The sequence below is a fragment of the Nicotiana tabacum genome, chromosome 5, assembly GCF_000715075.1.
Source record: "Nicotiana tabacum cultivar K326 chromosome 5, ASM71507v2, whole genome shotgun sequence".
Lineage (NCBI taxonomy): Eukaryota > Viridiplantae > Streptophyta > Magnoliopsida > Solanales > Solanaceae > Nicotiana > Nicotiana tabacum.
This window is the reverse complement of record NC_134084.1, coordinates 93175269-93195795: the sequence shown is the minus strand read 5'-3', so window position 1 is coordinate 93195795 and position 20527 is coordinate 93175269. Positions and strand designations below refer to the sequence as shown.

The window sequence follows — 20527 nt, the reverse complement described above, 5'->3', positions numbered from 1 at the left end:
ACCTATCAACCGGAAAACGCCAAAATTCCAATTTCGCCAATTCAAGTCTAAACCCACTCCGGACCTCCAAAACACATTCCGATCACGCTCCTAAGTCCCAAGTCACCTCCCGAAGCTATCCGAACCATCGAAACTCACATCCGAGCCCTTTAACACATGATTCAATATTCGGTTGACTTTTTCAACTTAAGCTTTCTCAAAAGAGACTAAGTATCTCAAACCTTACCAAAACCTCTCCGAACCCGAACCAACCAACCCGGTAATACAAAATACAGCTGAGCAAGGCAATAAGAAGCAAAAATAGGGAAAATGGAACGGTAACTCATGAAACGACCGGCCGGGTCGTTACACATTCATATTATGAATACATTTGTTTGATCTTTAAAATAGACTAATAAAAAGCAAGAAAAGTTACTGCTATTCATTAAAATTTGTTATGAACATTGACTCTATTCTAGAATAACTCAAGGAGAATTTTAAGTGTAATATTGAAAGACTTGCTTTAGTTTCTAATACTATAAACCGATGTCTCTTATCGGATAAAACCAAAAGAACTATGATGTCCATACAACTCCCTACTCATGTTTACAATTTGTTTTGTGTGTGTAAACATTAGAACTTTTCACCCAAATATCTCATAACTCTTAAGAAAGTACCCTTGCTGCATACTTTTCTTTTGGAGCTTCACAATTATAAGTTACTAATTATCTAATCTCTCCAATCCTCTATTTAACATATAAACGTTTATCTCTCAGCGAACAAACAATAGATGGCGTCAAATGATCCACTTTTTATCTTCCTGATTTTCATCAACTTCCTTTATCCTACTGTAAGCCTAATTATTTCTTGTTTTCAGTTAATTCGACAGATTAGAACAAAATCCATTGCTACTGGTTATCAGAAAAAGAAAAACTGAAGTAACTCCTTTTTGCCAACACTAATGTAAAATGTGAGTAAGCTAAAAGGCAATTTCTTTTAAATTTTAGGCAAAATCTTTCTATAAACAAACATTTAAGCCGTGGCTTTGGCATTGGAGTCCTAATACAAATAGGCCCGTTAGTTTAGTACTTTAGTTTACAAATACTTGAATTGTACAACTAATGAATTGTTTTTACATTTTTTGGACATTATTATTGAAGACATAATTTAAATATGAAGGGTAAAAAATCTGTCAATATTTCGGGAATATTTTTTTGTCGTTAAACATTTAACGTGTATTATTTGTGCTTTTATAGTAATATAGTATATATGGGTTATGTTCCCTACAAATAGTGGACATGATCAACAACGGCCCTAAAGCACTGTTGGTGTTAGTGCATTTTAATATTAAGGTGCATTATTTCTTGTAAAATAATGGTTATAAATTGGCAAGAAAGTGATCATTATTTTGGTGTAACTCATGAAACCACTAATGTCATGATCTACCATTAATTACCCACTAAAGATTAAGTTTTGTAACCATCAATCATATTCTACAATTTTCTTATCCCACTACGTTATTATTTATTTCTTGAAAGATATTCTATACCTATAAATAGTAGTGTTTCTTCCTTGTGTTTGGTGTGTGAAAAAATATGGTAATGTGTAGGAGTGGCAAATGGGTGGGTCAGGTCGGATATGGTTCGGGTAAAAAACGGTAATGAAAAATATATCAATTATCCAACCCAATCCATATTTAATACAGATTAAAAACGGGTTAACCGGCGAATAATATGGGTAACCATATTATCCATGAATTCTTGCATATGATCATTTTTGGGAGAATTTGCCACGACCCGGATTTTCCACCGCCGAGATCGTGATGGCGCCTAACTCTTGAATGCTAGGCCAGCCAACAGATATGATTTTAACACATTAATCATTAACAAAAAATAGTAATAAATAATAATTAAAGCTAAACAGATACGAAGTGCAAAAATTTTTACTACAACAAATTTGGCCTAAGACTATACTAATTTTATCCCACGGTTGAAAAACGTGGCTAAAACTATCTATGGCCACGCTTTTTAAGGGTGACCTTTGTTTACGACTTTTGGCTACGAAATATTTAACAACACCCCTAAAGTGTGCCCTTAGTAAGTATAGACTACGCTTTGCAAATGTAATCAAATCTTAAAACAATTAACGACACTTATTTATATTTATGGCTACTCTTTCAAGCATGCCATTTGTGTAATATTAAAAGCAACACTTTATAAGTGTACTCTAAAGTTATCCACAAAATTTTCAGCAAAAAAAGTATTCCCTCCATATATTGCCCGCTTTTACTAAAGTATTTCCCTCCAACTCCAAAAAGGTAAAAGAATTCCCTCCTATGTAGGATCTCCACTTTAGGGTTCTGTACCTTCTCATAACTTTAACAAAATCTGAATTTTTTACACCTTACAGAAACATATATATATATTTATCGATTCTACCAAGTTGTACGGTTATTCGCTTCTCTCTGCGGTTTCTTCAAAAGGTAACATTAAATTTATTTCATGTAGATTTATTTCATATGGGTTCAATTTTGAAGTTTTTAAGCATTGAACTCATTATATTTTTAATGTTATGGGTTCATATCTATTATTTTTGCAATTTTAATAAATTTTTATATATAAATTTTTACTCCGCGTTGAAAATTATGAGCTTAATTGAACCCTCTAGTGTAACACTACATCCGCCTCTATTAAGTGAAAGTAGGATATAAGAAGAATATCAACTATTAAAGCTTTCCTTAGTTTCCAACTGGAAAATTCTATTGAAGACTCTATTTATGTCAAGTCATTGGTTATGATAAAGAGATTGACTACTTGTATATCATCGTCACCAAATAATCAGAAATGATAAATAATATGTTGGAAATTATGGATAATTTTTTGGATCTGTTTCAGTGAAGTTCTGCATTGATAAGTAGGAAATAATGATAAATAGAGCAAAACCAAGTTTGACTCATATTCTCTAATTGGTTATTCATGTGTTTTTGTTTTCTCTGTTCCTTTTTCTTCTTTTCCACCGTTGCCAACTATTAGAGTCATGTACTATATTTTTTTCATATGATATTTTGCCATGGTGCTGATGTCTCAGTAGATAAAGCGCTTATGTTGTCACTAAATGTAAAGAGGTAGTTAAGGCAGATACTCTTCTCTTCATTCCGTAATTCAAAAAACTATGTTTTCTATTTTCACACGCCTTTCTTCTTAGAGAAAATTTTAGGATGCAAGTGATTGATTCCCTTTAAATGACTAAACCTACAATGTGTGAGGTTTGTCTAGCTATCAGATAATTTAATTAGCCTTATACTTAGACAATTTAGTTAACCTACAATATTTAAGGTACTCATAATTATCTCTGAGCAGATTTAATTAGCCTTAAACGTGGCATGGTATTGGGCATAATGGCTAAGCCTACAAGGACTAGATAACAAAGATTATACCAAATAATTTTTTAATCTACTGAGAAAATTACTTTTCTTTAGGAATATTAAAGTTTTAAGGATTGTTTGGTTTGAAGGATACGAATATTCTATTCCGGATTTAAATTTGGTATTAGTTATATAGCTTTTGATTTATGCTGTTAAGCTCTATTTAGCACTTGATTTCTAGATATTAAACTTTTTATATCTCGGTATTGAACTCCTAATTAATATTCATAAGCATATTTGTTTATGAATCATTCTTCTTTCTCAATTCTTAGGTTTTTATCTTGTAATCAAACTACATATGTTTGAATTACTTTGTTAACACGGTTGAAAATGTTTGGACAATAGCTTGACGCTGAATTTCTTATGTTATTTGCAGTTTTATGCTTATTATGTCGTCTCGATACTCTGTATCAACTCCTCTTATTAGTCACACGCAAATCACTTGACCAGAATTCTCGTTTGAGAGTTAATATTTGAGTTTTCTTGGGGTGCAAAATAATGTTTCTTTAGTAATGATTTTGATATGTTATAAGTTGCAATCACTTGATAGAAATATTAAATTTCTAATATAAATAAAGGGATAAGTCCTTTGTCTTAGCAAGTAGAACCTTATTCAAGGCCATTGGCAGAAGTTAAAATAACTTTTAAAGAGACATGCATGCTATCAAGTAAGTGTAGTGAAACTCAAAGTATCATATATATAAGCTAATATGACAATCTCACAGCTCATAACTAAAAATTGGTTCTGTTCTCAATTCTCATAACTTCTTAGTTGAAAATGGGTTATCTTACTCTTTTATGACTAAGGGAGGCATCTTCAAAGCTTTGTTTTTCTACCCTAATCAGTTAAGGTAGCTAGCTTTAACTGCTATCCACTATACTTTGAGGTAACATAATGTGTAACAACAACACCCTTCGACCTCCAGTAAACTCAATCGTCAACTAATTTTGGATAGCCTTGTCAGAGATAATAGTCACTCGCATACAGTGTTTCTCCGTTTTGTGCATTTCTGCACATTAATTTTGAATTTCTGCAAAGTGTTCTGCATTTTCGCATAGTGTTCCAGCAATTTCTGCATTTTTGCACAATGTTTCAGCATTTTCTGCTTACTGCACAGTATTTCTGAATTTCTGTGCTGTATTTCTACAGTTTCTGCATTTTTGCTCAGTGGTTGTGCATAAGAAGAAGTTGGCGAGGATGAGTGTGTTAGAGACGAAACTATGGACGTTGATTATGCTACAGGTGGTATGTCTTAAACTTAGTAATTTTGTGTGTTTATTATATTCTTTTCCTTATGTCTTGGTTTTTACATTAGGGATATTAGATAAAGAAGAAGTTCGAGGTCAAACGAAATGTAAGATGATTCACGCAAGAAATTTTGAAGAAAGACAGGAAGTGATATTTAATAAAGGACAAGCTGTTGGACTAACCGACAAAATAGTGTCTGAGTTATGCAACTTTATAGGAACAATTGCCAGGAATCGCAGATTTATCACCTTGTTGTTCACTGGCTGGCATGCTGTCACTAATGATATTAAACAACGAATATGGGAATATGTCAACGTAAGAACGATCAATTTTTAGTTGTGTATCTTATTGTATTTCTTACTAAACGAAGATAACATATATGTTATTTTTCATGGACCAAGTTCATCATTCCAACAAAAGGAAAGAAGTGGGTGATGGATGGTCTTCGCGATGCTTGGCGGCGACACACGAGAAATATTAAGAAGACTCATTTTGATGGGTATCCTACTATTGAAGATATGCTAAAACAACGTCCCGCTGAGATACCGAAAGTTCAATTCCACCAATTGATTGAGTATGGAAGGGACTGAGATGTTCAACTGAGATACTATGCATTTCTACTCATGAACATATTGTTGCATTATATTTTTTCCATTTTTGATTTATTAATTGGTAAACTTATTTTGGTGCTAGACCATGTGCAAATTAAATTCTGAAAAATAGAAAAAAATTAAAGTGGAGGCATCGGATGGGACCTATTAATTTTGCAAGAGTACGCGTGGCATTGGTAATATTTATTCGATACTTTGTGAAAATATGGCTTTCATTTCCTTATATACTTTTTTTTGAATACATTTATGCTTGTTATTTATTTCTATGATATAATTTGTAGCCTGCAAGTAAAGAGAATAATGAGAAACCATCTAAGTCTAAAATGTTTATTGCAACTCAAACAAAATAAGGGAAGCAAGTTCTTGAAGATGCTCAAATTGCAATAGTAAGCCATGTTTCAACTAATATATTATTTGGGACTTAGATTCTTTATATGGTTCTCACAATTATTATTTTTGGCAGCTTGAACTTCAGAATTATTAAAACTCAGGGGAAACATCGGATGAAGCATTTAGGGCAGTGTTTGGAAAGGAGTAGCCTGATCGAATATGATGCTATAATAGATTAGTGACAACAAGTTTTCTTAAAAAAGATGAGGAAATCAATAAGCCCCAACAAAAGCATAACAATGAAGTCTCTACTTTGAAAACAGAAATGCAAAAAATGAGAGAAGAAATGCAATATTTGAGGCAATTGCGTCATTGCTTTAATCTATTGGTGCAAAACAATCCTGAACTTTTTAGTTCATATATACAAGGATTTGTCGGATCTAACCAAACTTCTCTAGTTGATGAAAGTAGCGCACAGGCTGTAAGTGGCAAAAATCTCCCACATTCTTCTGGATCAACCAATGGTCCAATTCTTGAAAAGGTATTTAGACTCCAACTTGTCTTGCAAACTGTTATAATAGATATTAAGTTCATTAAATTGATCAATTCTTTAATTAACCTCAAAAGTCTTATGGATCATTCATTGGTTGTGGAAAGATATGGGGTCTACATATATGTTAAAAAGGGGACTATTTTCCGACGCCGACGAACTCAACTTTTGGAGCTGCTGTTTTTGTGTGAAAAAGGGGGTTGTTTTCCCTATTTTTTATGGAGTTTTTCGGTTGGTTTTTGGGGTGTTAAAAGGTCGTTTTTGGAGTTGATTTTCACTGGTATATTGGAGTCGTTCTGGGGCTGATTTAGAGCTGATGTTTAGAGGTGTTTTGCTAGATTTTGTGGCCAGTTTTCATGGATGTTTAGGCTGCATTTTAGTAGGCTTTTTGGCTGGAGTTGAGCAACAATTTTGGTGGTTGTTTGGATTTATATTTGCAACTGTTTTATGCTGTGTTTTTTGTTGGTGAGAACACAGTTTTGAGAAATATTGTTTGTTCTATATTGTAATAGTAAAATCCTTCAAAAGAAAGAGAAATTGGAAAACGAACTTTTTGGTGGGGACTTGGAATCATAGCAACTTACACCAAGCTTCTATTTTTTGTTTAGATTAACATGCTTTGATTCCTTTTACATGAAAGAAAGAGATATAAGCAACGTTCATGGCCACAAAACTACTCAGAATAAACTTGATTCCATTTGTTTTATTCTAGCCTCCACTCTTGTACACATAAATGATCGAAGTTACAAGAATCTAGTAAGGATAAATATTGACTTGTCCATTCGTTTTGTTTGATTCTTAAATTACTTTTTGCACCAATACTTGTGGGGTTAGTGTTTAGGTGAGTGAATTGGGACTACTATATTTTATTTATTGTACTCATTATTCAATTTTTATTTATATGTGACTGAAAAATATGCAAAACATGGTGCTATATGTTATCATAGTCTTTGTTCTTCTTGACGAACAATCAAAGTTTAATTTCTATCTAATTATAAATTTCTTTTTATGTGTAGGAGAAAGTGGGTGACGCAATTGGAAATGGTGGCGGAAACTTAATTTGATCTTAATGTGAATGCGAAGAACTTTTGGATAATTGAGATGTCTAATATTCATGATACTATATGAATATACTCACTTTTGAAAAGTTTATTCTTAATGGGGATTTTGACATATTATTATATGAGTATGTGTATTCATTTGAATTATTATTTTTGGTATTTATTAGCTAATTTAGTTCTTTATATCATCAAAACATATGATAATAATGCATGTGCTTCAAATAGTTGTAATTACATGATATATGTAAAATGTAAATTTTTTAAAATTAAAAAATAAATTGTCTAGCCTAGCAAAAATTGCCACACTTTAAAAGTGTGGACATATGTCGGTACGTCTACCATGTATATAAGCAAAGACCACGCTTTCTAAGCGTTCCTTTAAAAGCCACGATTAATAAGTGTGGCCTAAAAGGTAACAAAGGCCACGTTTTATGTGTGTAGCTGTAGGGTATAAAAGTGTTGCCATATTGGGTGTAACAAGCGTTGTCTTTGTTGACTAATAGGATACATTTTTAAGCGTCGCTTGTAAGGCAACATTTGAAAAGCGTGCCCTTAGGTCAAAAGTTACGCTTCTTTTGGCCACCCCCAAAAAAGCGTTGCCTAAAGTCAAAAAGTATTGCCTTTGACCAAAGGCCACACTTTTTGCTAGTTTAGGCCACTTTTCCGGGGTAGTCAAAAGCCTAAAATATTGTAGTGTTTATAACAGTTCAAAACTCGAAAACACGACTACCCCAATGATCTGGTGTCACAATCCACGAACGTCTAAGAATTTCTACAAATACTGGTTTAAAGGAAAATACATCTGTTTTTCGGAATGAAAGAAAACGGGAACCAAGATAGAGGGAAGTGGACTCCAGGGTCTGCGAACGCCAGCAGATCTACCTTGGGTCTCCTATGGACTGAAGGAACTAACCCCAAACTCTGATCAGTATGGTCCAGTACCAAGATCTGCACAGAATGTGCAGAGTACAATATCAGTACAACTGACCTCATATACTAGTAAGTGCCGAGCCTAACCTCGGCGAAGTAGTGACGAGGCTAGGACACGACAAACAACATAAACATGTACAGTTAAACAATATACTAACAGAACAACAAGTAATAAAAGCTAAGCAAAAAGTAACGGGAAGGGGAAACATGCTATGAGGGTTCCAACATACAGAATCACAGCAGCAAAGGAATCTAAACAGCAAGTACACTTGAACCAATAACAACAAATGAACACAACAAACAGAAAATGCACGGCATCACCCTTCGTGATTTTACTCTCAATCCTCACCATGCAATCAATAATAGAAACGTGCACGGCATTACCCTTCGTGTTTTATCACTTCTCCTCACCATATGAATAATATAAATGTACACGATATCACCCTTCGTTCTTTATCACTCTTCCTCACCATATGAATAATATAAATGTGTACGACTTCACCCTTCGTGCTTTATCACTCTTCCTCACCATATGAATAACAGAAACAATAACAACCCAGCAAGGGAATCACAATCAATTTTTCACAACCGAAATCTCAACTTTAGCCAACACTCCACCAATATCAAAAACTAGGAAAACATAATAAAACTTGTTTAACATGAAGAATTAACCAGTTAAAGCATGAATAGTACGTATAAAGGAAAACAATAGTCACAAGTATAAGGCTCACTTGTATGCTATGACTCAACAACAATGTATAGATACTCGCCACCTGACCTATATGTCGTACTCAACAACTAAACAAGAAGCAAATAAGGCAACAACACCTACTCTCTCAAGCTAAGGTTAACCACGACACTTACCTCGATTCTACGACCAAACTCAAGCCTCAAATATCGCTTTTCCTTTAGATTTCACCTCCAATCCACTCGTATCTAGCTACAATTTAGTTCAATATCAACAATTATTGTTAAGGGAATCAATTACAATGCACAAATTTAGTTTTCCCAAACTATTTCCCATAAAGTCAAAAACCGGCCTCGAGCTCGCTTGGTCAAAACCAAGGTTCAAACAAAAACCCATTCACCCATTCACCTACAATCCCAAATATGTAATTAGTTTTGGAATACGACCCCAAATTGAGGTCTAAATTCCCAAATTTATAAATGTGAAGATCCGACCAGTCATCTCATGAGTTACCACTCCATTTCCCCCATTTCTGCTTCTTTATGCTTTGTTATCCGTATTTTGTGGTATCGGTTTAATCGGATCGAGTCCGGAATGATTTTGGTAAGGTTTGAGACACTTAGTCTCTTTTAAGGAAGTTTAAGTTGGAAAAGTCAATCTAATGTTGGCTTATGTGTTAGAGGGCTCGGTTGTGAGTTTCGATGGTTCGTTTAGCTTTGGGAGGTGATTTGTGACTTAGGAGCGTGATTAGAATGAATTTTGGAGGTTCGTAGTAGATTTAAGCTTGAATTGGCGAAGTTGAGATTTTAGCGATTTTCGGTTGATATGCGAGATTTTGATATAGAGGTAGGAATGGAATTCCGAGAGTTGCAGTAGCTTCGTTGTGTCATTTGGGATGTGTGTGTAAAATTTCAGGTCATTAGAATGTGGTTTGGTTGGGGTTTTGTTCAAAAGCGTATTTCCGAAGATTTTAGAAATTTAGGCTTGAATCCGATTTGTTCAGGATGATTTGATGTTGTTTGAGGTGTTTTGATGATTGGAACAAGTTTGAATAAGGTTTTAGGATGTGTTGATGCCTTTGGTTGAGGTCTCGGGGGCCTCGGGTGAGTTTCGGGTGGTCTATCAGATCATTTTTGGAGTTAGGAAATTGCAGAAAATCTATTCAGCTGTTGCAGAGTTTTTACCCTTCGCATTCACGAGTGGAGCCTCGCGTTCACGAAGAGGCATTGGAGGAAGGAAAGGATTAAGCCTTCGCATTCGCGAGAAGGGATGGGAAGTGGTGCATCGCGTTCGCGAGAAGGTCTTCGCGATCGCATAGAGAAATTTGGGTCAGATGAGTTCGAGGTCAAGTGGTCATCGCGTTCGCGGAAGGGTGAGCGCGTTCGCGAAGGGTAAGGTAGAGGAAGCATTGCATTTGCGATGGTCATGTCGTTTTCGCATAGAGGAAAAGTTGGTCAAAGTAAGTTTGTGCTTCGCGAATGCGAGGGTTTGACCGCGTTGGCGAAGAAGGAAATTAAGGCCTGGGCAGAATGTTTTTAACTCGTCTTGTCCGTGATTGTAAGGCTCATTTCCTCCATGGTTGGCCATTTTGGGAGATTTTTGAAGGATATTGAAGAGGGATTCAAGGAGAATCGTTGGGAGGTAAAATTTTTGGACTTAAAATTCGATTATTATGTGAATTCTACCTAAAAAATCATAGAATCTAAGCCTAAAATTGAGGAATTAGGGCTTGAGATTAAGAGACATTAAATGAGAAGTTGAGGGATCATTTGGACTCCGATTTTAGTGTTCTTGATATGTATGAACTCATGAGGAGACGAGAAATCTATTGAAATTTCTGAATTTCGAGACGTGGGCCCGGGGGTCGGGTTTGGCCAATTGCGATTGGTATTTTTCGATTGTTTTCGCTTGGGCTTCGTTCCCTTGGCATATTTTGACGTCCTTGTTCTCATTTTGGATAGATTCGACGCGCGTGGAGGCTGATTAGAGGGGAAAAGGCGTCGCGGAGTAGTTTTTCACCGGTTTGAGGTAAGTAACCATTGTAAATCTGGAACTAAGGGTATAAAACCTCGGTATTTGACTTATTTTTGATAAATGCTGTGATGCACATGCTAGGTGACGAGCGTGTGGGCGTGCACCGGTAGGGATTGTGACTTGGTCCGTCTTGTAGCGACTATTCAGCCACGTATTTGATTTGGAAATCTTATATTATCCCTTATTTCAGTCATTTATACTGTATTATGGGATATATGCCATGTTTGGGCCTTGTGCCGATCTGTAGAAACACTTAGGGGCATTTTGACTATTTTTCCTCACTTCACTTGCTAAAAGCATATCCTCAGTCATGTTTTACCTATTTAAATGTTAAAACTGGTTTTATCACTTTACTCCTAATTGTGAGGACTGGTTGGGCTGAGATCCATAAGTTCTATTGTTGTGTCCGAGAGGATGTGAGGTTAATGACTGAGAGAGGTTGAGAACCTAATAGTGAGGATATGATATGTATATATTATGGATCGGGCTGCACGCCGCAGTGATACTTATATGGATCGGGTTGCACGCCACAACGATATATATATTGGATCGGGCTGCACGCCGCAGTGATATATATATTGGATCGGGTTACGCACCGCAACAATATGACGCTTGGGCTGTACGAGCCCCTCCGGAGTCTGTACACCCCCAGTGAGCATAGTCGACTATTATATATGGATCGGGCTGCACACTACAATGGGTACTATGATTTCTAGTATTATGAGATACTAATGAGCCGAGTGCTGAGAGTGAGTACTGTGTGACGAGAGTCGAGTCACGAGTGATTAAGAGGTTGCCCGAGGGGCCATATTCTTAGTGGTCCTTGCCCGAGAGGCCTTATTATGATGTTTTCACTGATTTCACTCTTCTTTTAAATAAGCCTCTGCTTGATATACCGCTAAATATTTGATTCCAAATGTTTAAACTGGAAATGTGATTTTATAACGAAAACTGATTTTAAACTGTAAAGATGACTTGATATTCTGTTGATTATCCAGTTATGTATTTTTTTGAACTGCTCATCACTGCTTTCAGTCCTTATTTACTCTAGTTACTTACTAAGTTGGCGTACTCACGTTACTCCCTGCACCTTGTATGCAGATCCAGGTGCCCGAGCAACCGAGTGAGGGCTTTCAGCCGTTTCAGTATTTGGCGTAGACTTTGAGGTAGTTGCATGGCGTCCACAACCCTGTTCTCTCCCTCTTATCTTATTATCTTTCCGCATTTCCAAGACTATTGTTGTATTAGGTATTCAAACTTGTATTAGAGGCTCTATACTTGTGACACCAGATTGTTGGGGCTGTGTAGTTATTGTTATTTTGACCTTCCACATATTTCTGTTGTTTTAACGCTTATAATGACTTCAGTATTTAAAACTTGTGTTAGAAAATTGCTTAAATCTTTATGGAAAATGGGTCGTGGTTAGTTGATTTGTTGCTTGCCTAGTATTGTGATAGGCGCCATCACGACCGATATTTGGGGTCGTGACAATAAAATCCCTAATTTCTACCCTTAAAGAGCAAGATTTAGGCCTAGAAATCTAATAAGTGTTGATGGAAATTGAAAGGAATGAGTTTTTGAACACGAGCTTATGATTTGGTGATGAATCTCCACTTCAAAAATCACCTAAGGTCGAGTTCTATGGAAGAAAATATGAAAATTTTGGTCTAATCTAGTGCTGGTTCTATTTTAAATTCGCTGGACAGACGTTCATCGCATTCGCAAGAGAGGCTTCGCGATCGTGAAGAACATAAAACCTGAGCACCTGCAACAGCAAAAACAACATAGTTCTCTAAGTTCAAAACATCCCGAAGCCTATCCAAAAATCACCTGAGCCCTCGGGCTCCAAACCAAACATGCACACAAGTCTAAAAACATCATATAGGCTTGCTCGTGTGATCAAATCGCTAAAATAATGCCTAAAGGTACGGATTTAGCATCAAAATTAATGAAATTCTCAAGAACACTTAAAGTTTTCTATTTTCACAACGGAGGGTCCGAATCACGTCATATAAACTCTGTTACTCACCAAATTTCATAGATATGACTTAAATACCATATTAAACCTGTACCAGGCTCCAGAACCAGCATACGGGCCCGATACCAACAAAATCAAACCTTATACAATTTTTAAAAACCATTATATTTTCAGTTTAACAATTTTTTTCAGAAATTCATTTCTCGGGCTAGGGACCTCGGAATTCAATTCCAGGCATACGCCCAAGTCCCATATTTTACTACGGACCCTCCGGGACCGTCAAATCACGAGTTCGGATCCGTTTACTCAAAATATTGACCAAAGTCAACATAATTCAATTTTAAAGGCAAAATTTAGCATTTTTGTCAAATTTTCACATGAAAGCTTTTCGAAAGCGCGTCCAGACTGCACACGCAAATCGAGGAGAAAAAAGATGAGGTCTTGAAGGCCTCGAACCCCTGAATTAGGTTCTAAAACACGAAATAACCTTTTGGATCATCACATTCTCCACCTTTAAAACAACCGTTAGCACAATTTAACTCGAATCCTAAGAGGTAGTTTTCCCCACACAAAGTTAGACAAGATACTTACCTTGAAGAAGCTAAACTGATACTCTAAAATGACCCTCTCGTGTGAAATAACCTCCGAACGGCTGAAATCTAATCAAAATATCTTCGAATCATAAATAACACTCATAAGATTCCGGATAATAAAGTTTTGATTTTTAATAAAAGCTAAAAAGTCAACCCAAAAGTCAAACATGGGCCTGCACCTTGAAACCCGACAAAATTCACAAAATCTGAATACTCATTCGATAACGAGTTCAACCATACAAGAATTACCAAATTCCGATATCGAATCGCCCTTCAAATCCTCATTTTACATTTTGAAATTTTTTATAATTTTTCCCCAAGTTTCCAACTTAATTCACTAATTAAATGATGTAAATAACAATTGATTTATGAAATATAATAAGATTCGGGTAAAGAACACATACCCCAATGAATTGGTTGAAAAATCCACGAAATATCTCCCAAGGCCGAAGTCTACAACTCCAAAAATGATAAAATGACTAATCCTCGAAATATAGTTCTTATATTTGTCACAACTCCTTTTTACTACCCCTAGAAGGGGCATAAGTGAGTTTTTCCAATTTAAGTGACAATCGAAATGAGATTTATTTATTTATTCAGAGTCGCCACTTGGGATGATTTATGGTATCCCAAGTCACCGGTTTAGAATCCCGAATCGAGGAAAATTTGACTCTAATTATGGTTTGCGAACACAGAAATCCGGGTAAGGAATTTTGTTAACCCGGGAGAAGGTGTTAGGCATTCCCGGGTTCTGTGGTTCTAGCACGGTCGCTCAACTATTATTATTAGCCTAATTATCTGATTTTAAAACACTTTTAAACCTATGTGCATTTTTTAACTTATAACCGCTTTTATTTATTTATAGAATTAATCCAAGGTTATTTTAAAACATATCACAAGCCACGCTACATGAAATGCACCCTTGATTCGTAACACGTTCTATTTAACCTTGTTGGAAATTGGAACCGGTTCACATGAAATGTACACCCGAATTTTAGTATTAGCCATGATAACTATATAATTAACGCGCCTAAAGCAAACTACGAGATTTATTTTAGTATTTAAGTTATAAAATATGAGGCCCATAAAGATTCGATTATGGATGGCACACCTCAGCATAAGGAACTATGTTTAATTAAAGAGAACTAATGACACTTTGGGGCAAGTTTGATAGGCAGCTATGATTGAAGAAGTTCAGAACACGGCTAGGCATTTAATTATTTTAGAACCCAGTTCTTGTTCAAGCTTAGACTCAAGGAAAACTATTCAAGGGGAAAAACGAGGCTCGAAATCAAGCCCGGAAGCGCAGCCAAACAAATGTCCTCTTACATCAAGCGGGGACATAGAAAAGTACCTGAGCTAGTCAAAAGATAGGGATATCTGCTCCGCATATTGGACTCGGACTCCCAGGTAGCTGCCTCAACAGGCTGACCTCTCCACTACACACGAACCAAAGGGTAACTCTTCGATCTCAACTGATGAACCTGCCGGTCTATAATAGCTACCGGCTCCTCCTCATCGATCAAATCCTGGTCCAACTGGACAGTGCTGAAGTCTAGCACGTGGGATGGATTGTCGTGATACTTCCGAAGTATGGACAGATGAAAGACTGGATGCACTGCTGATAAACCTGGCGGCAATGCAAGTGTGTAAGCCTCCCTCGATCAAGGATCTGAAAAGGCCCGATGAATCTAGGGCTTAGCTTTCCCTTCTTCCCAAATCTCATCACGCCTTTCATGGGCGACATCGGAAGTAACACCCCCTCTCCGACCATGAATGCCACATCACGAACCTTACAGTTGGCATAACTCTTTTGCCTAGACTGAGCTGTATGAAGTCTATCCTGAATGATCTTAAACTTATCCAAGGCATCCTGCACTAAATCAGTACCCAATAACTGAGCCTCCCCTGGCTCAAACCACCCAACCGGTGATCGATACCGTTTGCCATATAATGCCTCATAGGGAGCCATCTAGATGCTCGACTGATAACTTTTGTTGTAGGAAAACTCCGCTAACGGTAAGAACTGATCCCAAGAACCTCCAAAGTCAATAACACATGCTCTGAGCATATCCTCCAAAATCTAAATAGTACGCTAGAACTGTCCGTCCGTCTGAGGATGAAATGCTGTGCTTAACTCTAGCCGTGTACCCAACTCACACTACATTGCCCTCCAGAAATGCGAGGTAAACTGCGTACCTCGGTTAGAAATGATAGACACAGGCACACTATGAAGACAAATGATTTTACGGATATAAATCTGCCAACCGCTCTGAAGAATAGGAAACTACCACAGGAATGAAATGCTCTGACTTAGTCAGCCTATCCACAATAACCCATACTACATCGAACTTCCTCTAAGTCCGTGGGAGTCCAACAACGAAGTCCATAGTAATACGCTCCCACTTCCATTTAGGAATCTCAATCTACTGAAGCAAAACCACAAGGTCTCTGATGCTCGTACTTTACGTTCTGATAATTCAAACACCGAGCTAAATATGCAACAATATCCTTCTTCATCCTCCTCCACCAATAATGCTTCCGCAAGTCCTGATACATCTTAGCGGCACCCAGATGAATAGAATACCGGAAACTATGGGCCTCCTCTAGAATCAACTCATGAAGTCCATCCACATTAGGCACACAAACACGACCCTGCATCCTCAAAACTCCATCATCTCCAACTGTGACCTGCTTGGCACCACCGTGCCGCTCTGTGTCCCTAAGGACAAGCAAATGAGGGTCATCATACTGCCGATCTATGATACGCTCAAATAATGAAGACCGAGCGACTGTGCAAGCTAGAACACGACTGGGCTTAAAACATCCAACCTCATGAACTGATTGGCCAATGCCCGAACATATAAACAAGGGGTCTCTCACCGACTGTAATATACGCAAGGCTGCCCATGCTGACTTACTTTCTAATGAAAGCATCGGCCACCACATTGGCCTTCCCGGGATGATACAAGATGGTGATATCATAGTCTTTTAATAGCTCCAACCACCTTCCCTGCCTCAAATTGAGCTCCTTCTGCTTGAGCAAATACTGCAAAATCTTATGATCCGTGAACACCTCACATGATACGCCATATAGATAATGCCTCTAAATCTTCAGCACGTGAACAATAGCTACTAGCTCCAAATCATGAACTGGATAATTCTTCTCGTAAATCTTTAACTACCGCGAAGCATATGCAATAACCTTGCCATTCTGCATCAACACCGTACCATGTCCAATACGAGATGCGTCACAATATACTGTATATGGCCCTGAACCTGTGGGCAACACCGACACCGTGGTCAAAGTTGTCTTGAGCTTCTGAAAGCTCGCCTCACACTCGCCCGACCAGTTGAATAGGGCACCCTTCTGGTCAATCTAGTCATCGGGGCTGCTATAGATGAAAACTTCTTTACAAACCGACGGTAATAACCCGCCAAACCTAAGAAACTCTGGATCTTTGTAGCTGATGTGGGTCTAGTCCAGTCCTTGATTGCCTCAATCTTCTTAGGATCAACTGAAATACCCTCTGCTGATACGATGTGACCCAGGAATACAACTAAACTCAACCAAAACTCACATTTCGAAAACATAGCATACAACTGGATGTCTCTCAGAGTCTGAAGAACGACTCGAAGATGGTGCTCATGCTCCTCTCGACTGCGAGAGTAGATCAAAATATTGTCAATGAAGACAATCATAAAGGAATCCAAATAGGGCTTGAACACCCGGTTCATCAAATCCATAAATATTGTTGGGGCATTTGTCAACCCAAATGACATCACTAAGAACTCAAATACCCATATCGAGTCCGAAAAGCTGTCTTAGGGACATTAGATGCCCTAATCCTCAACGGATGGTAGCCAGATCTCAAATAAATCTTCAAAAATACGTTGGCAACCTGAAGCTGATCAAACAAATCATCAATCCTCAGCAGTAGATACTTTTTCTTGATGGTGACTTTGTTCAATTGCCGATAATCTACGCACATCCTCATCTATCCTTTATTCTTCTTAAAGAACAACACCGACACACCCCAGGGCAAGACACTAGGTCTTATAAAGCACTTATCAAGCAAATCCTTCCACTGCTCCTTCAATTCCTTCAACTCTGGTGGGGCCATATGGTATGGCGGGATAGAAATGGGCAGAGTGCCCAGAGCCAAGTCAATGCAAAAGTCAATATCCCTATCGGGTGGCATCCCCGGCAGGTCTGCGGGAAATACCTCGGGAAACTCCCGAATAATTGGAACAAAATCCATAGAAGGAACCTCAGCACTAGAATCACGAACATAAGCCAAATAAGCCAAACACCCCTTCTCGACCATACATAGAGCCTTCACATACGAGATAACCCTGCTGGTAGTATGACCAGGAGTACCCCTCTACTCAAATCGGGGCAACCCCGACAAAGCTAAGGTCACGACCTTGGCATGACAATCCAATATGGCATAATAAGGTGACAGCCAATCCATTCCCAAGATGAATTGAAATCCACCATATCGAGAAGTAGGAGATCTACACTAGTCTCAAGACCCTAAATAACAACCACGCACGAACGATAGACATGATCTACAACAATAGAATCCCCCATCGGTGTGAACACATATACGGGCGCACTCAAAGAATCACAAGGCACAACCCAATATGAAGGAAAATAAGAAGACATATAGGAGTATGTAGACCATGGATCAAACAGAACTAAAGCATCTCAACTACAAACCAGAACAATACCTATGATAACTGCATTAGAGGACTCAGCCTCAGGCCTGGCTAGGAAAGCATAACATCGGGGTTGGGCCCTACCACTCTGAACCATATCTCTAGGACGGCCTCATACTGGCTGACCTCTACCTCTAGCGAGCCGACCCCTACCTCTGGCTCCTTGACCCCTACCTCTAGCTGGCTGGGAAGACAGTGTTGGAACCATGGCACGAGAACTCTACTGTTGTGATTGAACACCCACTAATCTCGGACAGGGCCTCTGGATATGCCCATACTCACCACACTCAAAACATCTATCTAAATACTGCGGCTGAGGAGATTGAGACTGACCCTGATGGGCCAGCTGACCGCGATAATAACTCAGAAGAGGAGATGCTCTGATGGGAGCTGGCGGTGCACTATAAGCTGGCTTCCCTGAAAGAGTTACATAAGGACCACGACACCCTGAAGCTCCATGGGATGTCTGAAGTGCTGAATGAAATGACTTGGGATGATAGCCCCTACCAAAAGTACATCGACCTCCAGATAAGGCCCCACTAAATCCACCGGAGTGACAAGGCCGCTTGTCAGACCCCTGACCACTCCCCTGAGCTAAAACTATCTCAACTCGTCTGGCAACATTGGTTGTATCTTGGAAAGAAATCTCATCCCGTGTCTCCTTAGCCATCTGCAATCTGATAGGCTGAGCGAATCCCTCAATAAACCTACTTACCTTCTCTCTCTCGGTGGGAAGTATAAGAAGAGCATGATGGGCCAAATCAACAAATCTGGTCATGTACTGAGTGACAGTCATAGAACCCTACTGAAGTCGCTCAAACTGCCTCCGATAGTCTTCTCTCTAAGAGATAGGAAGATACTTCTCCAAGAATAGCTGAGAGAACTGGTCCAAAGTGAGAGATGGTGACCCAGATGGTTTGGCCAAACAGTAATCTCTCCACCATTTCTTGGAGGAAGCTAATAAGTAAAAAGCAACAAAGTCGACCCCATTGGTCTCCACTATTTCCATGTTCCATAGAACCTCATGGCAACTGTTCATAATAATCCTGGGGATCCTCTGAATATGTACTGCCATAGGTAGTAGTAAAAGTTTGGTGAACCTATCCAACCTCCACAACGCCTCTGAAGACATAGTTGATCCATCACCGGTCTGTGCTACAACACCTGGTAGAACTACCCCAATTGGCTGAGCTGCCGGAGTTTGAAACTGAGCCATTTGCTCCAGAATGTGAGTAGCGGGAGTCTGTGCTCCCCCCAGCCCAAGAGACGGTTGGTGCTACAGGAAGTATGCCTTCCTGAGTAACACCCTCTATAAGGCCCACCAGACGGATCAAAGCATCCTGAAGTACCGGGGTAGCTATGAACCCCTCTAGAACCTGAGATGTCTCTGCTGGAACGGTCTGGGCCGAAACCTCATCATCAAAGTCTACCTGAGGCTCCGCCGCTAGTGCTGCTGCTCGAGCTCTGGGATGAGCCCTGCCCCTACCTCAGCCTCTAGCATGGCCCCGGCCTCGTCCTATGCCCCTAGTAGGAGTTGCCACCAGGGGCTCGAGCTGCTGATCAACTGATGAAGCAGTACGTATTCTTGCCATCTGCGAAAGAACATAGTAGAGAGTTCAATTAGCATTGAGAGATCAAACCGCACGACATAGATGAACAGAAGTGAAATTGTTCTTAACTTTGTAGCCTCTGAGGGATAAGCACAGATGTCTCCGTATCGATCCCTCAGACTCTACCAAGCTTGTCCGTGAATTGTGAGACCTAAGTAACCTAGAGCTCTGATACCAACTTGTCACGACCTAAATTTCCCACCGGCGAAACCGTGATGGTGTCTAACATTGTACTCGCTAGGCAAGTCAATGTTACAGAATATTTCACCTTTTTCCATTATCTTTTAATAATTAAAACTTAACAAAAGTCATAAATAAATGCAGAAGAACACAGTTAAAAGATTATCTTTATGCTAATAATAAAAACCGTAATAAATTCCACCCAGAACTGGTGTCACAACTCACGAACAGTCTACAAATACTACAAGTATTTGTTTGAAAGAAAAAATATACATCTGTCTTGGAGGAAAAGTAAAACAGAATGTCGTAAAGATAGAAGGGGACGCTAGGGCCTGCGGACGCCTACATGACTACCTTGGGTCTCCTATGGATTGAAGGCAGTAACCTTGAACTCTTATCAGCCACTAGCACCGAAATCTGCATAGGAACTGCAGAGTGCAGTATCAGTACAACTGACCCTATGTACTGGTAAGTGCCGAGCCTAACCTCGATCAAGTAGTGACAAGTCTACGGTAGGGCATCACAACATATACAACCTGCAACAGTTTATACTAAAGCGGAAAGGAAATACAGTATGAAATATAACAA

The 20527-nt window shown here is 38.6% G+C and overlaps 2 long non-coding RNA genes across 3 annotated transcripts; both read left to right on the top strand.

The window, feature by feature from the left end:
• The first annotated feature begins 2214 nt into the window (after positions 1 to 2214).
• LOC107799423 (uncharacterized) lies at positions 2215 to 5344 on the top strand. 2 transcript variants are annotated; one of them, XR_012709242.1, is made up of 5 exons: positions 2215 to 2296; positions 2389 to 2461; positions 4554 to 4646; positions 4720 to 4967; positions 5054 to 5344. It is a non-coding gene; the product is annotated as an uncharacterized LOC107799423 (long non-coding RNA). The 2 variants fall into 2 exon arrangements; XR_012709241.1 differs by having other exon boundaries at positions 2216 to 2461.
• Positions 5345 to 5466: 122 nt separating this feature from the next.
• On the top strand, positions 5467 to 7297 carry LOC142180623 (uncharacterized). The gene is made up of 3 exons (XR_012709243.1): positions 5467 to 5649; positions 5727 to 6134; positions 7160 to 7297. It is a non-coding gene; the product is annotated as an uncharacterized LOC142180623 (long non-coding RNA).
• Positions 7298 to 20527: the final 13230 nt, after the last annotated feature.